General features: G+C 32.1%; 1 long non-coding RNA gene across 1 annotated transcript; it reads left to right on the top strand.

The window, feature by feature from the left end:
• Positions 1–5,889: 5,889 nt before the first annotated feature.
• On the top strand, positions 5,890–6,503 carry LOC133174822 (uncharacterized). Its single transcript, XR_009719192.1, has 3 exons — positions 5,890–5,959; positions 6,054–6,175; positions 6,419–6,503. It is a non-coding gene; the product is annotated as an uncharacterized LOC133174822 (long non-coding RNA).
• The last annotated feature ends 14,093 nt before the right edge of the window (positions 6,504–20,596 follow it).

Genomic DNA, 20,596 nt, shown 5'->3' with positions numbered 1-20,596 from the left:
TTTAATGTGTACCATTTTATTCTCCAAAAATATGCGTATGTCCTTGCACTAACGACTTTTTCTACTTTCAGCATAACAATTCTATTCTTATGCCAATCACGTGACACACAGCTGATTTATGCGATGTTACTGGTACTGAGTACGGCACAAACCTATCCATTTCTGATATCTATATTACATTTGCAAGAAATATACACAGTTACTTTGTTAAAAAGATTTTTAAAAATAAAAGATATCAAGAAAATACTACAATCGCATTTTCCATTTCCTTCCTTAAGATAGCTGAGTAGTTTCCAAGAACACTCGCGGACAAAAAAGCACCGAAGAAGAAAGAAGAACCAATTTGAAAGTTAAAAAAAGATATGTCTCCAAACCTTGCTTGAGAAACATAAGAACATATCAATGAAATGGTAAGATAACAATTAACTTTCTCAAAAGTCTATTTATAGAATACATAATAGGACCAGAGCTAATAGGGACCTCTGAAAACAGACGTGGGATCAGATGCTTATCCAGTATAGTGAACATTCCCTGTCGACTGGTCACAACAGCCGTGCACGTCCTTTCATCATTTGTTATTTAGGAAATTGTGTTGAAAATTCGGTGTGAAAATAATGACCATACAATTTGTATAAAAGATGTCAGTCAATATTCAACTTGATGACTTATCCGATGTTTTGCAAACATGGTCATTGGTTCAACCATAGAATTAGCAAAATTTTGACTTTCAATAATATTGTTGATATCCTTATATTAATAATATATTTGTTAATAGCTCGTCTCGTTTAGAAAATTTTCTTTCTCAGAATGTACTCTTGCATCTTGATTTAATTGGGAAACTCCATATGCAGGTGATAATAGTATATTGTTGTATAAATAAAGGGTGATTGATTGTATGCATGTTGTTTTCATTCATATAGAAAAGTCACCATATATCGGTGAAAAGCTTCAAATTTAGACCTATACTCGGCACTCAGGACCATTGAGCAGTGAGGGTTCTTTATCGTGCTAACGCATACCTTACGGGACTTCGGATTTAAGTTATCATTCGAAAGAGCCTGGCGCTTGGCGAAGGAACAGTCACTGCATAATTTTACGTCTTAGGTTTGACGCGATACGGCGAACGAGATTATTTAAAAAGGACACATGATTTAACACAAAGTTATTACCAACAGGCATTTTTTTTTGACAACCTAGATATAAATACTGGTTTTAGAATGTATGTAATATATATGTGCAATAACGCTGTAGCTGCTATAAACAAGAAAAGACAGTACAAAAGTTACAAAGATATCATGCAGGCAAAACGTCATATAACTATCATAAAATGAGCAAGAAGAACGAAGCTCATTTTCTTTAACTTAACTAGAAATGACATCGATATTTTTCAGCCTCCAAACATGTAAACTTCAATACGAATAGCATCGAAATATAAAATCTCATAACATTATAAGAAATTCAAATTAAAAAGTGACTAATAATATCGTTAACATTGGGTACCGGCTCTAAGAAGCACTGTTTTGCTAAACCATTCATAAAAGTAATTGAGCTCCCCTAAAAGTTTGTTCCCATGCGTGCCATGCATATTTAAGATGTTTTCTTCTCTAAAATGTTCTTATCTATTAGGTAAGATGAGGTTCATTGAAAAAAAAAAAATCTTAGTGAATTAAACTACAGATTAAATTTTGATAGATAGTTTACTCATTTGTAATAGTTTATCTATAAATTAGTTCCTGTTCCGACTACTCTTGGTCCACAAAGCGTTAAGCGTATCATTTCTCTAAAGTCTTCTATATCTTTGCACAGTCTTGAGTAATATAGTCTTGTCTGGGTGTGATTCAAGTTTTTCCCTCTTATATTTCTAAAAATCTGCCATCTGATTTAATTTATAAATTCAGACTGGCTGACTGGGCTAGTTTTTTTTTCCTTTGAAATACTAGCATAAGTAGATTAATAAACATTCAGCTGCAGGCTTCAATATACAAGTACAAACTGTCTACAAATGTATGTGGAGTCACACCTTTAGTATAAGAAGATAAATAAGAGCAAAAGTTAAAGATAAATGTTTATGTTTAGCGAGCTTAAAGTTTTACAGTAATGGCTACCTGGCACCTCCGTGCAACTGAAGTGAATCTGACAACTCGTTAACAAGATTTGAAAACACCTGTATCATATTTAAAAAAAAAATGATCAGGCATCGTCGAATAAAGCATAAGATGAGAAATTCTATGCTTTTGACGTAAAATTAGGAAGATTTGAACAATGATTTTATTTAGTATAATTAGAAGGTAACGTGTTTCAATACGAGGGAATGCAGAGAACGCATTCCTTAATAAAAGTATGTAAATTGCCGGTTTGGAAATTTAAATTTTAATACACAATACAGTTTAAATCACTTTTTTTTTTTTGGTTTCAGAGAAATTGAAGAACTTGAATAGGCTCCCACTTTTTTCAATGACATTTGAAAGGATATACGTGGGAATTTGTTGTAGATAATACTCTCTGTAAAAATAGATTGTACATCAACATGACATTTTATGAATGAAATAACACGCAGTTGTCTGAAATATATGCTTCAGTTTTATATTTTGAAAAACATTATATGTTCATACGGAACTGTCCATACTGGTACCTCTCTACATCAATCTTTGATGTTTATAAGATAATAAAATGTTTTCTTAATTAAAAAATGAATTTAAAATCAAGATGGAAGCTATATAAAATCAATTATTAATTTAGATATTGACCTTAAACTATACGTTGATGCAAAGATTTATTCTGAAGAAACATGAAGTCTGTGGTATCATTATCAATTTTATTTTGTGCACAGATAAAATTGTAATGACACTAGTTTTCAAAACGTATTGACATATGCTGTTGAACGGTCTATTAGTAGATCTTAGCATTGCAATCACAGTAATGTTACAAATCTAAATGTACATGTACCCATTTAATTTTATCGTATCTCTTCTTAACAAAGAAAAATTGAAGTAGCTTTTAATACAATCGAGAAATTCTAATCAATGTTTATTTTGAAAGACTTTGAGTTTTAAAAATTCGAGACAATATTTAGATATTTAAAGTATTCATGCAAAACTCATTCGATTACACACATACTATGCTTAAGAATTACTTTTCTCTCCATTAGTTACAAATTAAAAACAATTATCCATACACAAACTACATTCAAGAAAAGAACGTACTTATTTTGTTAAAGAAAAGGGAAAAAAATCAATCATGTGTTTAAAAAAGTCGTCCAAAAGAAATATGCATGACACGTACTTAGGTACTGAATGTTATATTGGTCAAGTTTCTTTCATTCACACTTTGTAAGTATGATATCAGATTTTATATAAATACATAGTAATATCACGTACAAAATTCAAGGAATATTATTGAGCTATCAAATGCTCTTTTAAAATCCTTTTTTCTCTTCTTATCTTTTATTCTCTTTACTTCACATTTTCCCACCTGACATTTCTTTGTTTGACACTGTCTGTGCAGGAGAAGCGTACCATTCCTTTCAGAGATACAGATTCTCCAAAAGTTTAAGGTGTTCTGCAAAATGGTAACTGTAGCTTTGGCTTTTGATAAATCTTTTATTTCGACAGAACATCCTCTTTTGGAATTTCTAAATCTTTACTTTTTCATACAGACTCTGGTGTCTATAAATGTTTTCAGTGTCTTGTGTCTGTGTACTTTCTTACACTGAAGATTCCTATTGACACATGGCGGATCGCAAAGACAAATCGACAAGTTCGTCAGTACCAATGGTCTTTGATACGCTCTTTAACACATCATATCCGAAGGTGAAGCGGGCATAAGTGTGATGAATAAAGCGAATCTTAAAGTAATGATGCAAAATAGTATTCTGCTTTTGTATAATGAAGACAGAAATATTAAAAAAAAAAAAAACTGGAAATCGAATGCGTTTTATGTATTTATTTTTTTTTTCAATTATAAAAATTGTACACCAATTTGGTACGGTATATGATTTACATTATAGACGATTTTGAAAAATAATTTATATGGTTCTTAGATTAATTGATAGAAATTCAATTTTTATTAACCTTTCTAGTGACTTTACTTCGGGAACCGCGGAAAGGGTTTATTACAAGTACACTACAGCGAGAACTGCTTTTTACATTTACGAGATTCAGCTTTTCTTCCTACATACATCAACAGAGATTCATTTTGAAAATTTACCTTTAACAAAAAATAAAGAAATCAAATGCTGAAACATTATAAGTATAGTTGTTAATATGAAATCTTCATCTAGACTGTGCATATACAATACACAGCTAATTGTGCCACGTACGTGTAACGTATGGTAGCACATACCATATGTTACACGTACGTGAAATGTACGTAACACATACGTGTATTCCAACCGAACGTTACACGTACGTGGTATAACGTATGGATAACGTGCGTGTGACAATATACGTTTCACATAACGTACGTGAAACGTGCGGTTGGAATACACGTACGTGTTACGTACCTTTCACGTACGTGTTACATATGGTATGTGCTACCACACGTTACACGTACGTTTATAAACGCATGGTTTTCATGTGTATTGTCAACCACACGTTTCACATACGTTAATGAACACGTGGTTTACATATGTATTGTCAACCATATGTTACACATACGTTAATAAATGCATGGTTTACATGTGTATTATAAACCACACATTACACATATTTCACACACAGGGTTTACGTTTATTATCAACCACACGTTACACATACGTTAATATATGCATGGTTTACATGTATTAAAAACCACACATTACATGTACGTTAATGACAAGTATGAGTGTTATCAGCTATGTTACATGTAGGTTAATAAAAATTGTTTTACATTGTGTGTGAAAAGCTGGCTGACAGTGTTTGAGAAGGCTGTATATTTTCTATATTAATGGTACTTTTACATACATGTACAATAAATGTAGGTCAACTATAATTAAATTCAATCCTTTTTATTTTTTTTTTATTTCAATTTCGTTTAATTAATTAGTAAAATTATTATTTAATTTTTGTCAATAAGTGAAAAAAATCCCTAAAAGTTTTATTGTTGCTGGAACTATATAATATTCTTAAATTGGTGACATTTTCAAATACAGGAACTTTTTGTTCAAAAGGAAATCTCAGACCAAATACTTTTTTTTACTTAATAGTTCAGAGTGAATTTGGAGAATTTATCAAGATATTGTTTAACAATCAATAACCTGTAATTCATGAAACAGAGTATTGTGACCAACTTGGTCCAACTATAAAATCCCTCTTAAAACGGGACCCTATATCATAAGTTGCGTGGATTTTAATCATTATACTTTAATATATTTTAAAGATTTAACTTTTTTTTTTTTTCAAAAAAAAATAATATCATATCATGATCTATGATAATGATAATTAAAACCCAATCACCTCTGAAAGCTCACAGGTGTGTGCATTGTTGACTTGTTGTGCGTGTTTTGCGTCTTTGATGTTCCAATTTATTTCACATTGTTTACCTTACGTCCACTTGCATGTCTGACATGGAGTAATCAGTTCGCATTGGTGTATAATTTACTCTTAGAGCAGTAAAACATAGTCTTCATACAACAGTCAACAGCTGTACAAGTACACCAATCTCGTAATGTGTATATCGGATATCGGTAGAGGCACATAAAATTGAACTCGATCATCGGTAGATATAATCATTCCGAATTCAGGAGCAAAAGCTGAATTTGAAAAAAAAGGAAATCATGATAATTTCACAACAGAACTCAAATGGAATTCACCTAAATAGATATTACATAAAAATACAGTTGGTAGCGTCCGTATAACACTAAATATGTAAAATGTACGTTCCGGAATTTTCACCTCCGATTATTATTTACGTTACGGGTGACGTCACTGGTAAGAAGTCTGACGTCTGCAAGACAGTGTCTGGAGTTAGGCTAGGAATAACGGTGAGGAATATACATAACATCAACAGTTATTTATTTACTTTATATTTCACACTGTGTTGCATGTAAACTAACGGGTGTGTTTCTTTTATTTTAGTGTATAACATAATGTAAACTTAGTTTACCAAATAAGTAAGAAAATATTGACGCAGTCAACTGTCTTGGTCAGCACCCCAGCCCAGGTGTGAATCAACACTGGCACATTATATCAAAATTCAGGTGAGGTATAATACATACTGTTATAAAAAATATTTATTGTAAGATTTTTTTTAGCCTACCAATAAGATGCAATAAAACCCTTGATGGAAAAAGTTGCACCCACCCAATGTATTTCATTACAAAACATGTAGAGGAAATATAAATTATCTTTTAGGGCAATAAGGGTGTAAAACTTATTTTTCAGATGTCTTTTTCATACAGTCCTTATGTGATTTTTTATGTGGTTTTAAATGTACACTCCAGGATGGTGGCTGAAGCTCATCTCCTATGTAAACACCTAAATGCCAAGTCTGGACTTCAAAAACAGATTCTGAAAGTTTAACCAGCATTATGGTAATACTCTTAAAAAAGAAATCAAATTTTCTGATCCCATTGCTTTTAGACTTGCAATTTGATACACATATCATGTAATGATGTGCATTACATTTCAATCACAAGAGGAGAAAATGCTATCAGTAAAATAAGTAATTTTTCATATTGTTTGTTTTGCTTTACAAGTCTGAAAGGAATTTTTTTTAACATATATTTTCTTTTTTACCCCAAGGACAAAACGTATGCACTTCAAACAGACACAGAAACATATAGGTCCATGTCAAGCTATGAAAGATTTATGCTGAGGGTAAGTTCTATTATTACATAGAATTTAATTGTCAGACATATGGTTATGTCTAAAATTTTACTGTTGTATTCATATCAGTGATAAGCAATATTTTGCACCTGAGCTGACTTACATGTAATCACAAAAAAATGTTATAACTAATTAGGTGAGCTGAAAGCTCAAGTGAGCTTTTGCTGATCACATTTTGTCTGTAGTCTGTCTGTCTGTCTAGCTGTTTGTCTGACTGTAAACTTTCACATTTTCGACTTCTTCTCCAGAACCACTGGCCTATTTCAACCAAACTTGCCACAAACCATCCTTGGGTAAAGGGGATTCAAATTTGTTCAAATAAAGGGCCAATAAAAGGGAGATAATTAAGAAATAGTGAAAATTTAGTGTGATGTTTTAAAAATAAAAGGGAGATAAATAAGAAATAGTGAAAATTAAGTGGGATGTTTTAAAAATCTTCTTCTCAAGAACCACTGGGCCAAAAAAAAGTTGAAACTTAAAGGAAACCTTGTATGTCAAAGTGTAAATTCAAATTTGTTTAAATCATGAGCCCCGGGGGTAGGTCGGGGCCACAATGGGGGATCAAAGTTTTACATAGGAATATATAAGAAAAAATCTTTAAAAATCTTCTTCTCAAGGACAGCAAAGCCTTGTTTATATAGTCATATTGATAAGGAAGCATCATCAGGTAGTGTAGATTCAAGTTTGTTCAAATCACGACCTCCAGGGATAGGGAGGGGCCACAATGGAGAATCAATATTTTACATAGGAATACTTAGGAAAAAACTTTAAAATTCTTCTTCTCAAGAATAGCAAAGCCATGAATAGTCATTTTGAAATGGAAGCATCCTCAGGTTGTGTAGATTCAAGTTTGTTCAAATCATGATCCCCTGGGGATAGGGTTGGACCATAATGGGGGATCAAAGTTTTACATAAGAATATATAGGAAATCTTCTTCTCAAGAACAGAAAAGCCATGATTAATCATGTTTATATGAAAGCATCATCAGGTAGTGTAGATTCAATTTTGTTCAAATCATGAACCCCGGGGGTAGGGAGGGGCCACAATTGGGGATCAAGTTTCTATCGCATAAATTAATAAAGTATCTGTGGGTGAATGGAAACAAAAATGGTGAATTTCATGGTTCCTGCTCCCCCTGGGGCCTAAGGGATGGAGCTAAAACCATCAAAATTAATGCAAAATTAATGCAATTTCTTGAAACCTGGACATCAAGCAAACTGTTAGCATGATTTTAATGAGCATTGAGTCTTCTACTAAAATAATGAAATTCATGGCCCCAGGGTAATTTAAGTGATTCAGGTGTTAGGGCAGGGCTTCATTGATCATATAGAGTTACTATGTATCGATTCATTGAAAATCTATATAATGCTCCTCCTGAGTTTAAAGCAAAGTTCATACCTATGATGAACAAGTTTTATTTTCTGAGTTCACTCGCAATACTTCAATTTTAAATTTGTCAAGTAGAGAATTATAAGGTAGATACTTGAGGATTCTGAAAAGTTTAGTTTAAACGACTAAGGTTATTAATACTAAAATAAACTGTAGTTATTCAACTCAATGTTGAAAAAAAAATGTTAAAAAAAATTCAACATTAAATTTGGCTTAGATTTGAATATGTCTTTTGTTGTGATTGCCTTAAGAGCAAGAAGGGTCAGGAAATTTGAGGCGAAGGATATCCAGATATGTACCTTCAAAATGTGGATCATTCAACAGATGAAAAGAAAATAAGCCTTTAAAGAAAATTATGTCCAATGCATGAATTGAATCATTTTTGTTTCACCTTTGTTTACAGTATGTGAAAAAAAAAAGTTCAATGTATGGTACTTATACATTTATCATATGAGCAGTTCATTTAACAAACGCGTTAAACGCATGTTTCTCAAAACATGCGTTACACACACATTGCACACATATGTTATTCATACGTGAACCGTATGAATAACGTACGTGTGCAACGTGTGTGTAACTTATGGTAGTCAATACGTATGTTTAACGTACGTGTAACGCATGATATTCATACGTGTGAAAACGTACGTTTAACGTACGTGGTGCTTTTTTCATGTGATACGTACGTGAAGTCACATACGTATCACATACGTTTAACGTTCGTGATACGTACGTGGCACATTTTGCTGTGTATTTGTTTACAGTGTTATTAATCAATTTCTTCAATGTCTGAATCAGGTTTTTCATATATTCTTTCACGTTCGACAAAGAAACTTTGTGGTCACGTGCTGATTTGGAGCTTATGATAAGTTTAACCATACTGTCTCGATCACATGGTGTGCAACTGTCTCTGCTAATCACCAATCGAAATCCCATAGTCAGCAAACCGAGGAGGAATAGTGCTAAAAATAAATGACTTGTTCGAACTAAGGCAAAGCAATATGATGAATGAAATCAAAACGAAACTAATGTATGCCATTTGAAGAATATAAATGGATCTGCAATATCGCCCTTTAAAATTTGAATATACAGTTGCTATAAGAATCTGAATTGCATTTTTTAACATGATGGATTTTTTTTTTGCTTTACCCTTTTCCATGATTTCTCAGTTGTTAGTTTGACTTTGATCATAGTATATATATACCTATAGCCAGGTACACCTTCGGACTTCGCCTACGTCTATCCGGGAAGGATGATTAATATTCTCCATGCTCTATCCAGATCTAGACAGAAAAGTCTCTTGGAATCCAAAAATTATCATGTTGCTTGGCATAACATAATAATATTTATCAAAATTCAAAAATGTTGACAGAATAAACATGATCCCCTTGTAAGTTCTTAAATCTGAAAGATATGGACATGATAAGCAAAACTATTTATGAAAAAGGGTAAGACAATGGAAAAAGAATAAAACAAAGATAAAATCAATGCTTAAAAAAAGGAAATTGACAATCATACTCATAAACATCTGTCTGTTAAATCAGTTTCATATAATTTTATGTTTTAATGATTATAAATGATACCGGATAACTAACATCAGAATTGTACGGCAAACGAGAATACTTCAGCTTTTCCATCCTCAATCATCAATCATCAATTTTTCAATGTATGTGGTAATATTCCAGTATCAGCTGCACATGTTATTTATGTTTCCCAACTTATTTGAAACTAAAGATCATGCTCTGAGTACAATCAATATTTAAACCAAGGCCGGCTACTGACAAATAAGATGATGGTAAGGGGATTCAACAAACTAGTATCAAGTCAACTTTTTGTTTTATATTTAATATGACTACGGATTATTCCAATGGCACTAAGTATAGATCTGTCACTCGGAATCCTTTGGTCTTTGACAACGTAAAAGCACCGTTTCAAAGTTTCTGTCAATTCTATATAAAAAGGGACTTATAAATGAAATTAAGCATGATGTTTATAAAAAGATAAACGATTCGTTAGTAGTAAAAAAAAGTGGACTTGCGAGGATAACTATAATAACTATGATAAAATTTTGTTTCACAAAAACACAAAAACCATATTCATATTTCTATACATTCATTGATACCTATTGAGACAAGAAAACCTTCAAGTGGTATGTTCTCAGTGAAGGTTCTACTTTTTTAGTTTTATTTATTACAGTGAATCCTGGCTAATCCGGATGTTGTGCATTCCGACGCCTTGTCTAATACGATGTAAACTTAAAGTCCCTTTCAGTTATTTCATTATCAAAAATGTTGCTAATCCGGATAGTTTCTTAGGAACAAGAGGTAACCAGATTAGAGAAGTTTAACTGTACATAATTCAAAAGCAAGCAAAATGTTTTAAAAATTTCAGACGGTACTTGCTTGAAAATACGGATATATATTTAATTGCTGTGGTAAAATTTAGAAATTATTTCAAATTTCAGGATTATCTCCCTCATGTATAGCTCTGATCCTTCGACGTATTTTGCTCCAATCTTTTGCACCCCCTTTTTCAGCTCTTCCTTTTTTCTTTTCTTTTTTTAATTATTTAAATTAATTCAGATTTCCAACATTTCGGCATGAGCATCACTGAGGAGACATAATTTGTCGAAATGCGCATCTGGTGCGCATCTGTTGCATCAAAATTGGTACCTTATGTGATTTACACAAAATTTCAATCAAAGTAAGATATCAAGAGAAGATTGATTAAAGCAGACAATAACAACTGGAAGATTTATTATCTAGTTTATCAATATAAATACAACCATGTCAAAAGGGATTAAAGTAAAATGCAATTTACAAATTTAATTCATTTATCCAAGATATGCATTCTATTACACAGTTTTATTGGAACATTGTTTCAACCAAATTTGAATTGTACTTATCTCTTTTTCAGTTGTGAATAAATTAGGAATAATACACTTTGCTTTATTTCTTCCATATGGTCCAAATGATTTGTAACGTGTGAGACTGTTGCTAATACCTATGCCTGAATATTCCTCAAGTAAAAGTTTCACATTTGCTATGGATGTAAGAATGTACTTTGTTATAAACATAGAAAATTCTCTTATAACTTCTCCTCGACGCAACTTCATTACTTCTTCTTGTAGCAAATAGTGCATAAAATTTTCTGTTCCCCGGATAGCATATGATAAAACATCCAGGTTCATCTGAAAGAATATAAAATTGAAATGACCTTGTCAGCTTTACAATTAAAACATTTTGTCTTTTATGAATACATAATCAATCCAGATACCTTTCCTGATCTCTGCATTTGATTCCACCATGATGTACAAGCTCTAGTTGATCCACGATAAAAATCAGGGATATTATCACGCTCTCTCTATAAAAATATTGTAATATGACTTGCTTATATACATATTCAAAATAGTTTATTATGCAGGATATAATCATATCCACATTCTGAAATGAATTAAGTAATGTAATATCAATTAACAAGAAATATTCTCTAAACATGAAAATTTATTTTTGACACAATAAATGAATTTACACATTTACCATTTTCAGAAGTAATGAAGAAATGGACCGTTTTAGTAAGGCAAAGTGATTGTAGAGAGCTTGACATTTAATTACAGGATTCTCTAATGGTATGGCTGATACAGGGATAAGCAGAATGCAGGAAACTAAAACAAAATAAAATAAATTGGGTACAATTTGAATAAGTACCAATTTTAAATGCTTTTAAATGCTATTCTGTGAAACAAGGCATTTTAATTTCACACTGAGAAATTTGCTGTTGCTTCCTGATTTTTTTCTAGGGTATGTCGATATGCATGTGCTTATTAATAACTTTTGGATTGAAATTTTACAATTAGGTTGAACATGCAGTAAAAACGTTTAGTTTTAATATGATAGATAAATATTGGTATTGATATTGCTACAAGAATTGTGCAAGAAACTTTAGGGAAAAAATGAAATACTTTACATTCAATAACCAAATACTTACATAAAAGTACCTTTGTGTTCATTTTTAAGGCGTTTTAGTGATAAACCTTCTAATAAGATGTCTTTTATATACATCTATTAAACACACCTTATGGGAAATTTCTATTAGCTGGGACAGAAACTTCAAGAAACTGCATCTTTCTGAAAATGTGGGCAGATTTTCGATTTATTTGTTCTTCATTTACATTTCTTTTTGGTCTTAGTATAAATTTGATACCATTGTTACCCAAAGAGTTCATCCCAAGTTTGAATTTTTTAAATTGTTTGTATTGTTTAGGCGACAGTTTACAGTGCATGGACCCAAAATTTCCGCACATGACCTCCTGAAGTGAAAGTATTTTTAAAAAGAAATGGCGAAATTTCTAGGGATACAAGACAATGCTTATACGCGGCAATTAAGGAGAAAATGAAATCTCAAACTTCTTTCAGCTTATGAAACAGATATCATTTTATGACCTTAACACATTTTCGATGAATGCTATTCAACATGAATTATTCTTCCTTGATTAGATAGAGTTACTATGATGAATTACTGTAAATATCAGGATGGGGCTTGACTGAAACGATACATTAAACATTTGAAAGAATAAGAATTAAATATCATAGACATATGATATCTGATCTAAAAAAAGAGACATGCAATACCTATGCACTCTTTGTTTTACTTTTGGTATTTTGATATGCATTTGGAGTGATTGATTAAATTCAGAAAATATTTAAAATAAATAAGTGCAGATATTTAAATATTGAGTTATTGTTTTTAAAGGATGTAGTCTCATAACTGCAACAATGTGTGAAAATTGAATAACGATCGAGCGTCAGCTCGTTATGAAAATTTGTTTGCACACACCGTTGCAGTTATGAGACTGCTATTTTAAAACAAGAGGCCAAAGGGCCTTAACGGTCACCTGAGTACAACAATTTTGAGGATTCATAAACTGACAAATGAAGCTTTGTTGCAAAAAAGCAAGAAAAATAGTACGATTACGATCAACAAAATAATTGTTCTAGTATCTATCTATCTGTCCCTCATTTATCACTATTACCATGCAGACCTTTAATGAAATGTCTATAACCTCTCGCATTGACCTCACTTGGCCTTTGAAGAACATTTAAAAAGATAAGTTATTTTTGTTTCATTTTTATTCATGTATTATTTCCAAGTCTACCTGATCATTTAGACTAAGAAAGTACTTTTTGTATTATACAATAAATGTTCTTGCATAATTCTCTTATTCTATTAACCTTTCAAATACATTACCTACAGTGATTAATTATCAAAGGTGAATGGTAAAAGGGAATAACTCCACTCAGTAAAATACAAATTAATAGAGCCCTGGCCAGGACCAGAACACTTGAGTAAATGGTCCAGATGTTCAAAATTCTGATATTAATACCCTTGCTTATTAAAACTTTTTACTCTGAATGAAATTGCCTCCAATATGCCCAGGAGCAGAGATGATCTTCAAAGAAATAATGCATTTTCACTATTTAACACAGCCCTACCTTAACACCAGAACCCATGACCCAGGGTCATGAAATTTACATATTTGGAAAAGGTACCCTCATCATCATAACTATGCAATTACATGTAGCGTAAGATTTTCAAAGAATTCACCCATATTCACTATATTAGATCCCCCCCTCACAGACACAACGGAACTCCTGGGATCACAAGTTTTAAAAATTTTGTAAAAGCATCCTAAGCTTGCTAATCATAACTATACACTTGTTTCTTTGCTTTATAACCAGGAGTAGAAAAAATATTTTGAAAGAAATTATGAATTTTCACTATATAATCAATACATCCCCCCCCCCTTTTCACCGGAACCTCTGACCCTGGGGACATGAATTTCACAATTTTGGAAGAGGAATTCTTGCTTATCATAACCATGCACTTCCTTTGTTTAAATAATACCCAGGAGCATAGAAGAAGATTTTCAAAGAATTGATGCATTTTCAATATATAATCAATAGAGCCCCGCCCTAACACCAAAACCCCTGATCCAGGGGCCATGAAATTCACAATCTTGGAAGAGGCACTCTTGCTCATCATAACTATGTACTTAGTTAGTTTATTTAATACCCAGGGGCAGAGAAGAAGATTTTCAAAGATTTAATGCATTTTCACTATATAATCAATAGAGCCCCGCCCTAACACCAGAACCCCTGACCCAGGGGCCATGAAATTCACAATTTTGGAAGAGACAGTCTTGCTCAACATAACTATGTACTTAGTAAGATTATCTAAGACCCAGGAGCAGAGAAGAAGATTTTCAAAGAAATAATCCACTTTTACTAAATGATCTATATAGCCCCACCCTAGCACCAGAACCCCTGACCCTGGGGCCATGAAATGCACAATTTTGGTAGAGGGCCCAATGCTCATTACAATCATGTCAACAGTTTGACTGCTCGGTGTCCAGGAGTAAAGAAGAAGATTTTTAAAGATTGCATCAATTTTGGTGGTTTTAGTCCAACCCCTCGGGTCCCAGGGGGGCAGGGACCATGAAATTCAAATTTTGTTCCCCTTCAACCATAGATGCTATATGACAAAATTGGTTGAAATTGGTTAAGCGGTTTTGGAGAAGAAGTTGAAAATGTTCAAAAGTTAACGCACGACGGACGATGCACGACGACGGACGAAAACGGATAGCAATAGGTCACCTGAGTGACTCAGGTGATTAATAAAGATATTTTCAATGCTTATATACACATTTTTCACTTACTGTTTTGTCTGCAAATGTGATTTATTTTTAACAATCCCAGAATTATCCTTTCGGTGAGTTACAATTAATGGAAGAGTCATTCCAACAGCTATTACCGTTACACTCTTCAATAGGAGCTTGAATTTTGATTCTCGTTTATGACGTTGCACTTGCACGGCGTTCAACCTATGTGACGTAAAAAATAAGAATCGTAATATGTGACTTCCCCGTCCCTGTTATGGTGTTTTGAATGCAGAAGCATTCCATACAGTTTATAAACAAAATACATGTAGAATGTAAATATAAATTAATTATGAATTTCAATAATTAGGAATTCTGTATTCCGTCTACATTACTTTAGAACAAGCTCCGTAAAAAATATAAATACATTAAAGTAGTCAATGAATTATTTTAATGACATTTATCTTAACCATAAATAGTTTCACTGTTTATTGTTACTTGTGAGTAGTATAAACATTAAAATGTATAGTACTGTAAACAAACTAACAAATTGGATGCTTAACCAACAATATAGCTTGACACTAAAATAGAAAATTACCTAGTAGTTAAGCGTTTAAATTCCCCGGTGATTTTGTGAGCATTAGGATAGTACAAGCGCTTTCGACACATTTCAAATTTCTGTTTGGTCAAACTAACAACCATTTATATAGGAAAAACAGGCAAAGACAAATGTTGTTTATGTTATACAATGTCAGAGTGGGATGGCTTCACATTGATTTTTTTTCCTCTGAAAAAAAAAAAAAAAACTTTATAATTTACCGACAAGCTTAAAAAAACGAGCTTCAGTTTATTCTCTCTAAGCGCATTTTGCATTTATACACATATAAATGTTTCCATATCTCAATATTGTTCATTCTCATAATCCTGTAAATAATACAATTATGAACAAGGGGGAAAACACGGACCCGAAAACACGAGAGAAGGGATCAGATGCCTAGGAAGGGTAGAGAAATCCTTTTGGATTAAATTGCTGCTTGACTCTACGCCGGAATATGTCGGAATAGACCGATATATACACATCATTAAATAGAATAAGAATTTTTTAATGGTTGAAAACATTTTTTATGTCTATTAGGTAAATGTACTATATAAAAACACATAAAAATTCTGTCTAACTAGTTCCGTCAATCGGATATAAGCAACATTTGTCGAATTAATGGGAAAAAATCCGAATTATGTTCTGCATCATTGTAAATTTTATGTTCGCAAATTTGAATTAAAAATTTTATTTTTATTTTTAGAATCCATTATACAAAAGAAACATTAATAATTTTTAAGAATGAATGATTATGATTGTCGTCTACAACTGTCTTTCTGATTTAAAAAAAATGCAATTAACTACAATTTCAATAAACATAAATTCGCCATTCTAGAGATATACAGCTCTATGGAGCGTTCAATTATATCCTGATAATGGTGACGTATATTCTGCCAGCAAAGGTTATAGGTACAAATAAAGACTTTATAGAAATCCTTGTTACATGATTTTGTGGATAAGATCATGCTGAACACGTGTCAGTAAGGCAGTTTGTAAATCTAGCTGAAGTAGATCAAAACCTATTCAGAGGATTTTTCACAAAATGCATTGTCAGAGATAAATGTGATGAATTTAAATCTCCGCTGAAAAAGAAAAAAATAGATAAGGCGAAATAGGTCAAATACCACTAGGTTTAAATCACTAGTGTAGTAAGTTGTTAACTTAACGTATTTCATTCATGACTCATTTTTTTTCTTGGAATCAAGGCCCTGAAATTCATAAGGTATACAATTAGGGAACGAGCTAAAAATCACCTAGAAATCCTGGGAATAGTAACGAGAGCTTTTAAGAGGAATGCTTTAGCATCCGAGTCATCCTAGTATTTGCAACATATGAAATTCACGTCGTGGAATGTCTATCTATTGGACAATACACCCACGTTTAATAAGTGTATTTTTCTGCAAAAAAAAAAAAAAAAAAAAAAAACAAACAAATACTAGAGGCGACGTCCTTCGTATCATCTTGTAGGACAGTAAGCTGAATCAAAAAGAAATTATCTTCTTACTCATTAAAAAATGAGTAATAAGAAATAGGGATTCTATTCTGGGAGTATTCCAGATGTAATGCTGTATAAAATATGTCATGTGCATCATCTCTTTTATGTTTGGATTATAAATACAACTACGACATGCGCTAACACAAAAAATATTGTATCTATTATATCAACACAGTCAACATTTTGAAATGGCTGTAGTATCTGATCATAGTGTAGTTGAGAAGGAGGAATGCATAAAGAAAAAGATATGACTTGACCAGGAATCGAACCTGGGACCCCTGTATCACTAGTCAGATGCTCTTCAACTGTATTCAGACCTATATCCACGGTCCCTATAGCCTGAACTTCTACAATAGTGCAACCAGTTTCTTTTAATAAATATATTAAATATGATACAATTATGGACTTGTGATAGATAAAGCCTCGGTAGAGGTGCTAGAGTTTGACATACTAAAAAGGAAAGATGAAATAAAAACACATTCAAGTTCCTACTAAATAACTAGATGTATCAAGTTATAAATGAAAGCATCGCTCGTAGTGTTACATGACTTTTGAGTTTGATTACTGTTCATTATCTCCATATTTAATTTTAGGTTTTTCGGTCGAGTGAAAATAGATATAACTATCAGAAATGTGTACAAGTGAAGAAAAGGCATGAAAGTGTAATACATGTAGTTTCTGTCTGTATTTTTAAAAGTATCAGTTGCTTTACGAAAAATAATAGATTAGAAACTTTTGCAAATACTTTTGGGAATATTAGTGTAAGAAAGCAAGATATTTTACATATACATGTAGAAGTCTCTAAAAACTTTGGAGGTCAAGAGTATGATTTTCAAGAATATGTTTTGATCATAAAGGCTTGTATTGAAAGATGACAATGTTTAAAAAAAAATAAGAAGTCTATTCAGAATTTCAAGACAAATCGTTTTAATACAACCTTTGAAATAGATAGAAAATGTAAAATGGTTACTATGCCAAAAAAGAAAAAAAGAAAAGAAAACTTTTCGTATGCTAAGCCTTCATTTTTCAATTCGTTTGTTCTAATGACAATGTATTGCAAAATCAATTTATACAAATATTTATTTTAAAAATAAGATGAATAAAGTTGTCTTTTACACAGAATATACATATATTAAGTGAAAAGGAAAAGATAACGAATACTGATCAAGCTCTTAAATTCAGGAAACAAAACAAATTATGAACAGATCAAAACACGGACCCCTGGAAACACCAGAGATGGGATCAGGTACCTAGGAGGAGAAAGCATGCCCTGTCTACCGATCACAGTATGAATAATTGTACATTCCTCATGAACACGATCTTGTATAAGCCTGTTTGAGCAAAAGAGAAAAAAGTTAATGCAGCCCGTCCTGAGCGAGCTGAAGGATAGTGAACGCTTCAATAGACACAAAACGTCATAAAAGATTATTATTATCTTTTTTACTGAAATATTTCACTGTCATTGGTTTAAAAGTTACGAGCGTGACTGCCGATATTAAGTATCCTTCACTACAATAGAATATTCTCTCATATTTTGGGCCTCACTTGTTAGGTTTGTTACAAATTCTCTTAACATCTCTCTTAATATCCTGGGTTGTTCAGTCTTCGGCTTCGTCTCGTCATCTATAACATTGGTCAACCTTATGTATTTCCGTAAAGTGTGCTTAACGAACCTATTAAGGGATTTAAGCCCGTTTGCATTATGTCAGGAAATATTTGCATCCAGTTTTTGGTTTCTAGATATGTTATAATTCAGATTTATGCTTGAAACACCGTAGGACGCAGTCAAGCCATTCCTTAGTACGCAAACATTGTGTTAATCATTGAAGAGAACGAATGTGTCCTCCGTAAACTGCTGGCAATGAAATAGGTAAAATGATACTTTAAAAGGAAAACACACAAAGGTAAACTATGCGAAAAGAAAAACTCTATAAAATATAAACTTCATCTATCAAACTGTAACAATATATACAAATTTATTGTATGTGAAATCACTGAATAAGCTGAAAAATACCCTTTTTTTTAAAAAAAAAATATTTAAACAATTTTTTCTTTGATGTAAATTAGAAAGTTAGCAGCAGATTTAAATTTGGTCTTAGTCCTATGTCCTGTTGTAAACCGATGATTGTTCAAAAATATGAAAAAAAAAATTAGTTTCAATTCTCTTATTGAAATGCATTTAGGAGCTACGCAGCATTATAAAAACTATGGAACAATCCCTTGAACATGTTCCAACCATTTGCTTATTAAAGCCATACATATGTTAAATGGCATCTCGAATAGAACACATTTTCATATGGAGTAAAGTTAACGTTAAAGTTTAAAATATACCTTTAAAAGTATTTTCATTTCAGTACATGCGCTTCATTCTGATACCTGAGAAAATTATTGACGGATTCAAATAATAGGATTTTTGAAGTTTGAAGAAAAATTTGCAAACATCCTGAATATTTGACGAATGTTTAACATTTTTCCTGCATGTGTATTTGAAAATTTTCCCTTACTTGTTTAGAAAACCTATTTTAGATAATTCTAGAAATAATCTTTCAATGCTTGATTTTTTTTTCATTTAAAAACGTAGTGGGCTACAGTAAGATTACAAAACATGTAGGTGCAAATAGTAACCTTAAGATGAAAGAATTGAAAACGTTAGCAATAAGTTTTGAGGTCACCAAATTTCTAAATGTTAGATTATTCCTCATTCACTCAAAATATACACTTTTACTAAACATTAAGACGAAATTTTGTAATATTTTCAAATATATGTAAACAAGTATCTCAAAAATATCATGTTGGAAGAGATTATTTTTTCTTTCAAGGCAAATGATTTTGTCTCCACCACATTAATGTAGCAATATTCCAACATCACTTGCATAAGCATCCATGTATCCAAACTGAGTAAGAAGGCAAGAAATATTTCAATTTACATGTACTAATGCAAAAAGAGAGCAGAAAGCATAAATCTTCCGTGGACGATCCATTTTTTAAACCGAGGCAGGTATATGACAAATTACTTTGTGTTTCAGAGGTTTCTACTGTCTAGATTTCAGTCAACATTTTGTAAACATTTGATTGTTATAATGACTTTCTTTGCAAAGAAGACCCATCGATCGGTCGAAGCGGCCGAGGTCAGGTCAGGTCAGCGAGTGGGCCAGGTCGAGGGTCCTTATTTCACCATGTTGAACTCATAAGGGATAATCAATTGTTTTATTATACCGATATAAGTTAAGACAATTTTTGTAGGCTTAATTACTAAAATAATCAATTGTGTATTAGACCTACGAACTGTTATTATCAGTGTTTCATCGGGATCGGGATTCGCTAGTGAAGTTGTTTACTTTTTGCCTGCAAGTCTTGTAAGTTTTTGCATGCATCGCCGATTTATTAAAACACTCTGTGATTGTCAGCAACATGCATTTTTATAAATTCACAAATACCATTTCCGAGTAAAATGACAATCTGGTGCAGACTTTTACTGTACAAAAGAGCCAAATCTACATTCGTTGAATTTGACATTGTAACGAAAGTTTCAATAAGAACGATAAATTTTATGACGCATCTGAAGGACAATCGTATTCCGTATCATAAAAAGACTTTACATATTTTTATAACGGTATTTTTTGTAATGAAGAGTCATTACTGTATGCATTAATTTTTAA

The sequence above is a fragment of the Saccostrea echinata genome, unplaced genomic scaffold (assembly GCF_033153115.1).
Source record: "Saccostrea echinata isolate AGI-Se365-2 ecotype Australia unplaced genomic scaffold, CSIRO_AGI_Sech_v1 ptg000059l, whole genome shotgun sequence".
In the NCBI taxonomy this organism is placed as follows: domain Eukaryota; kingdom Metazoa; phylum Mollusca; class Bivalvia; order Ostreida; family Ostreidae; genus Saccostrea; species Saccostrea echinata.
This window is presented reverse-complemented; position numbering and strand designations above follow the sequence as displayed.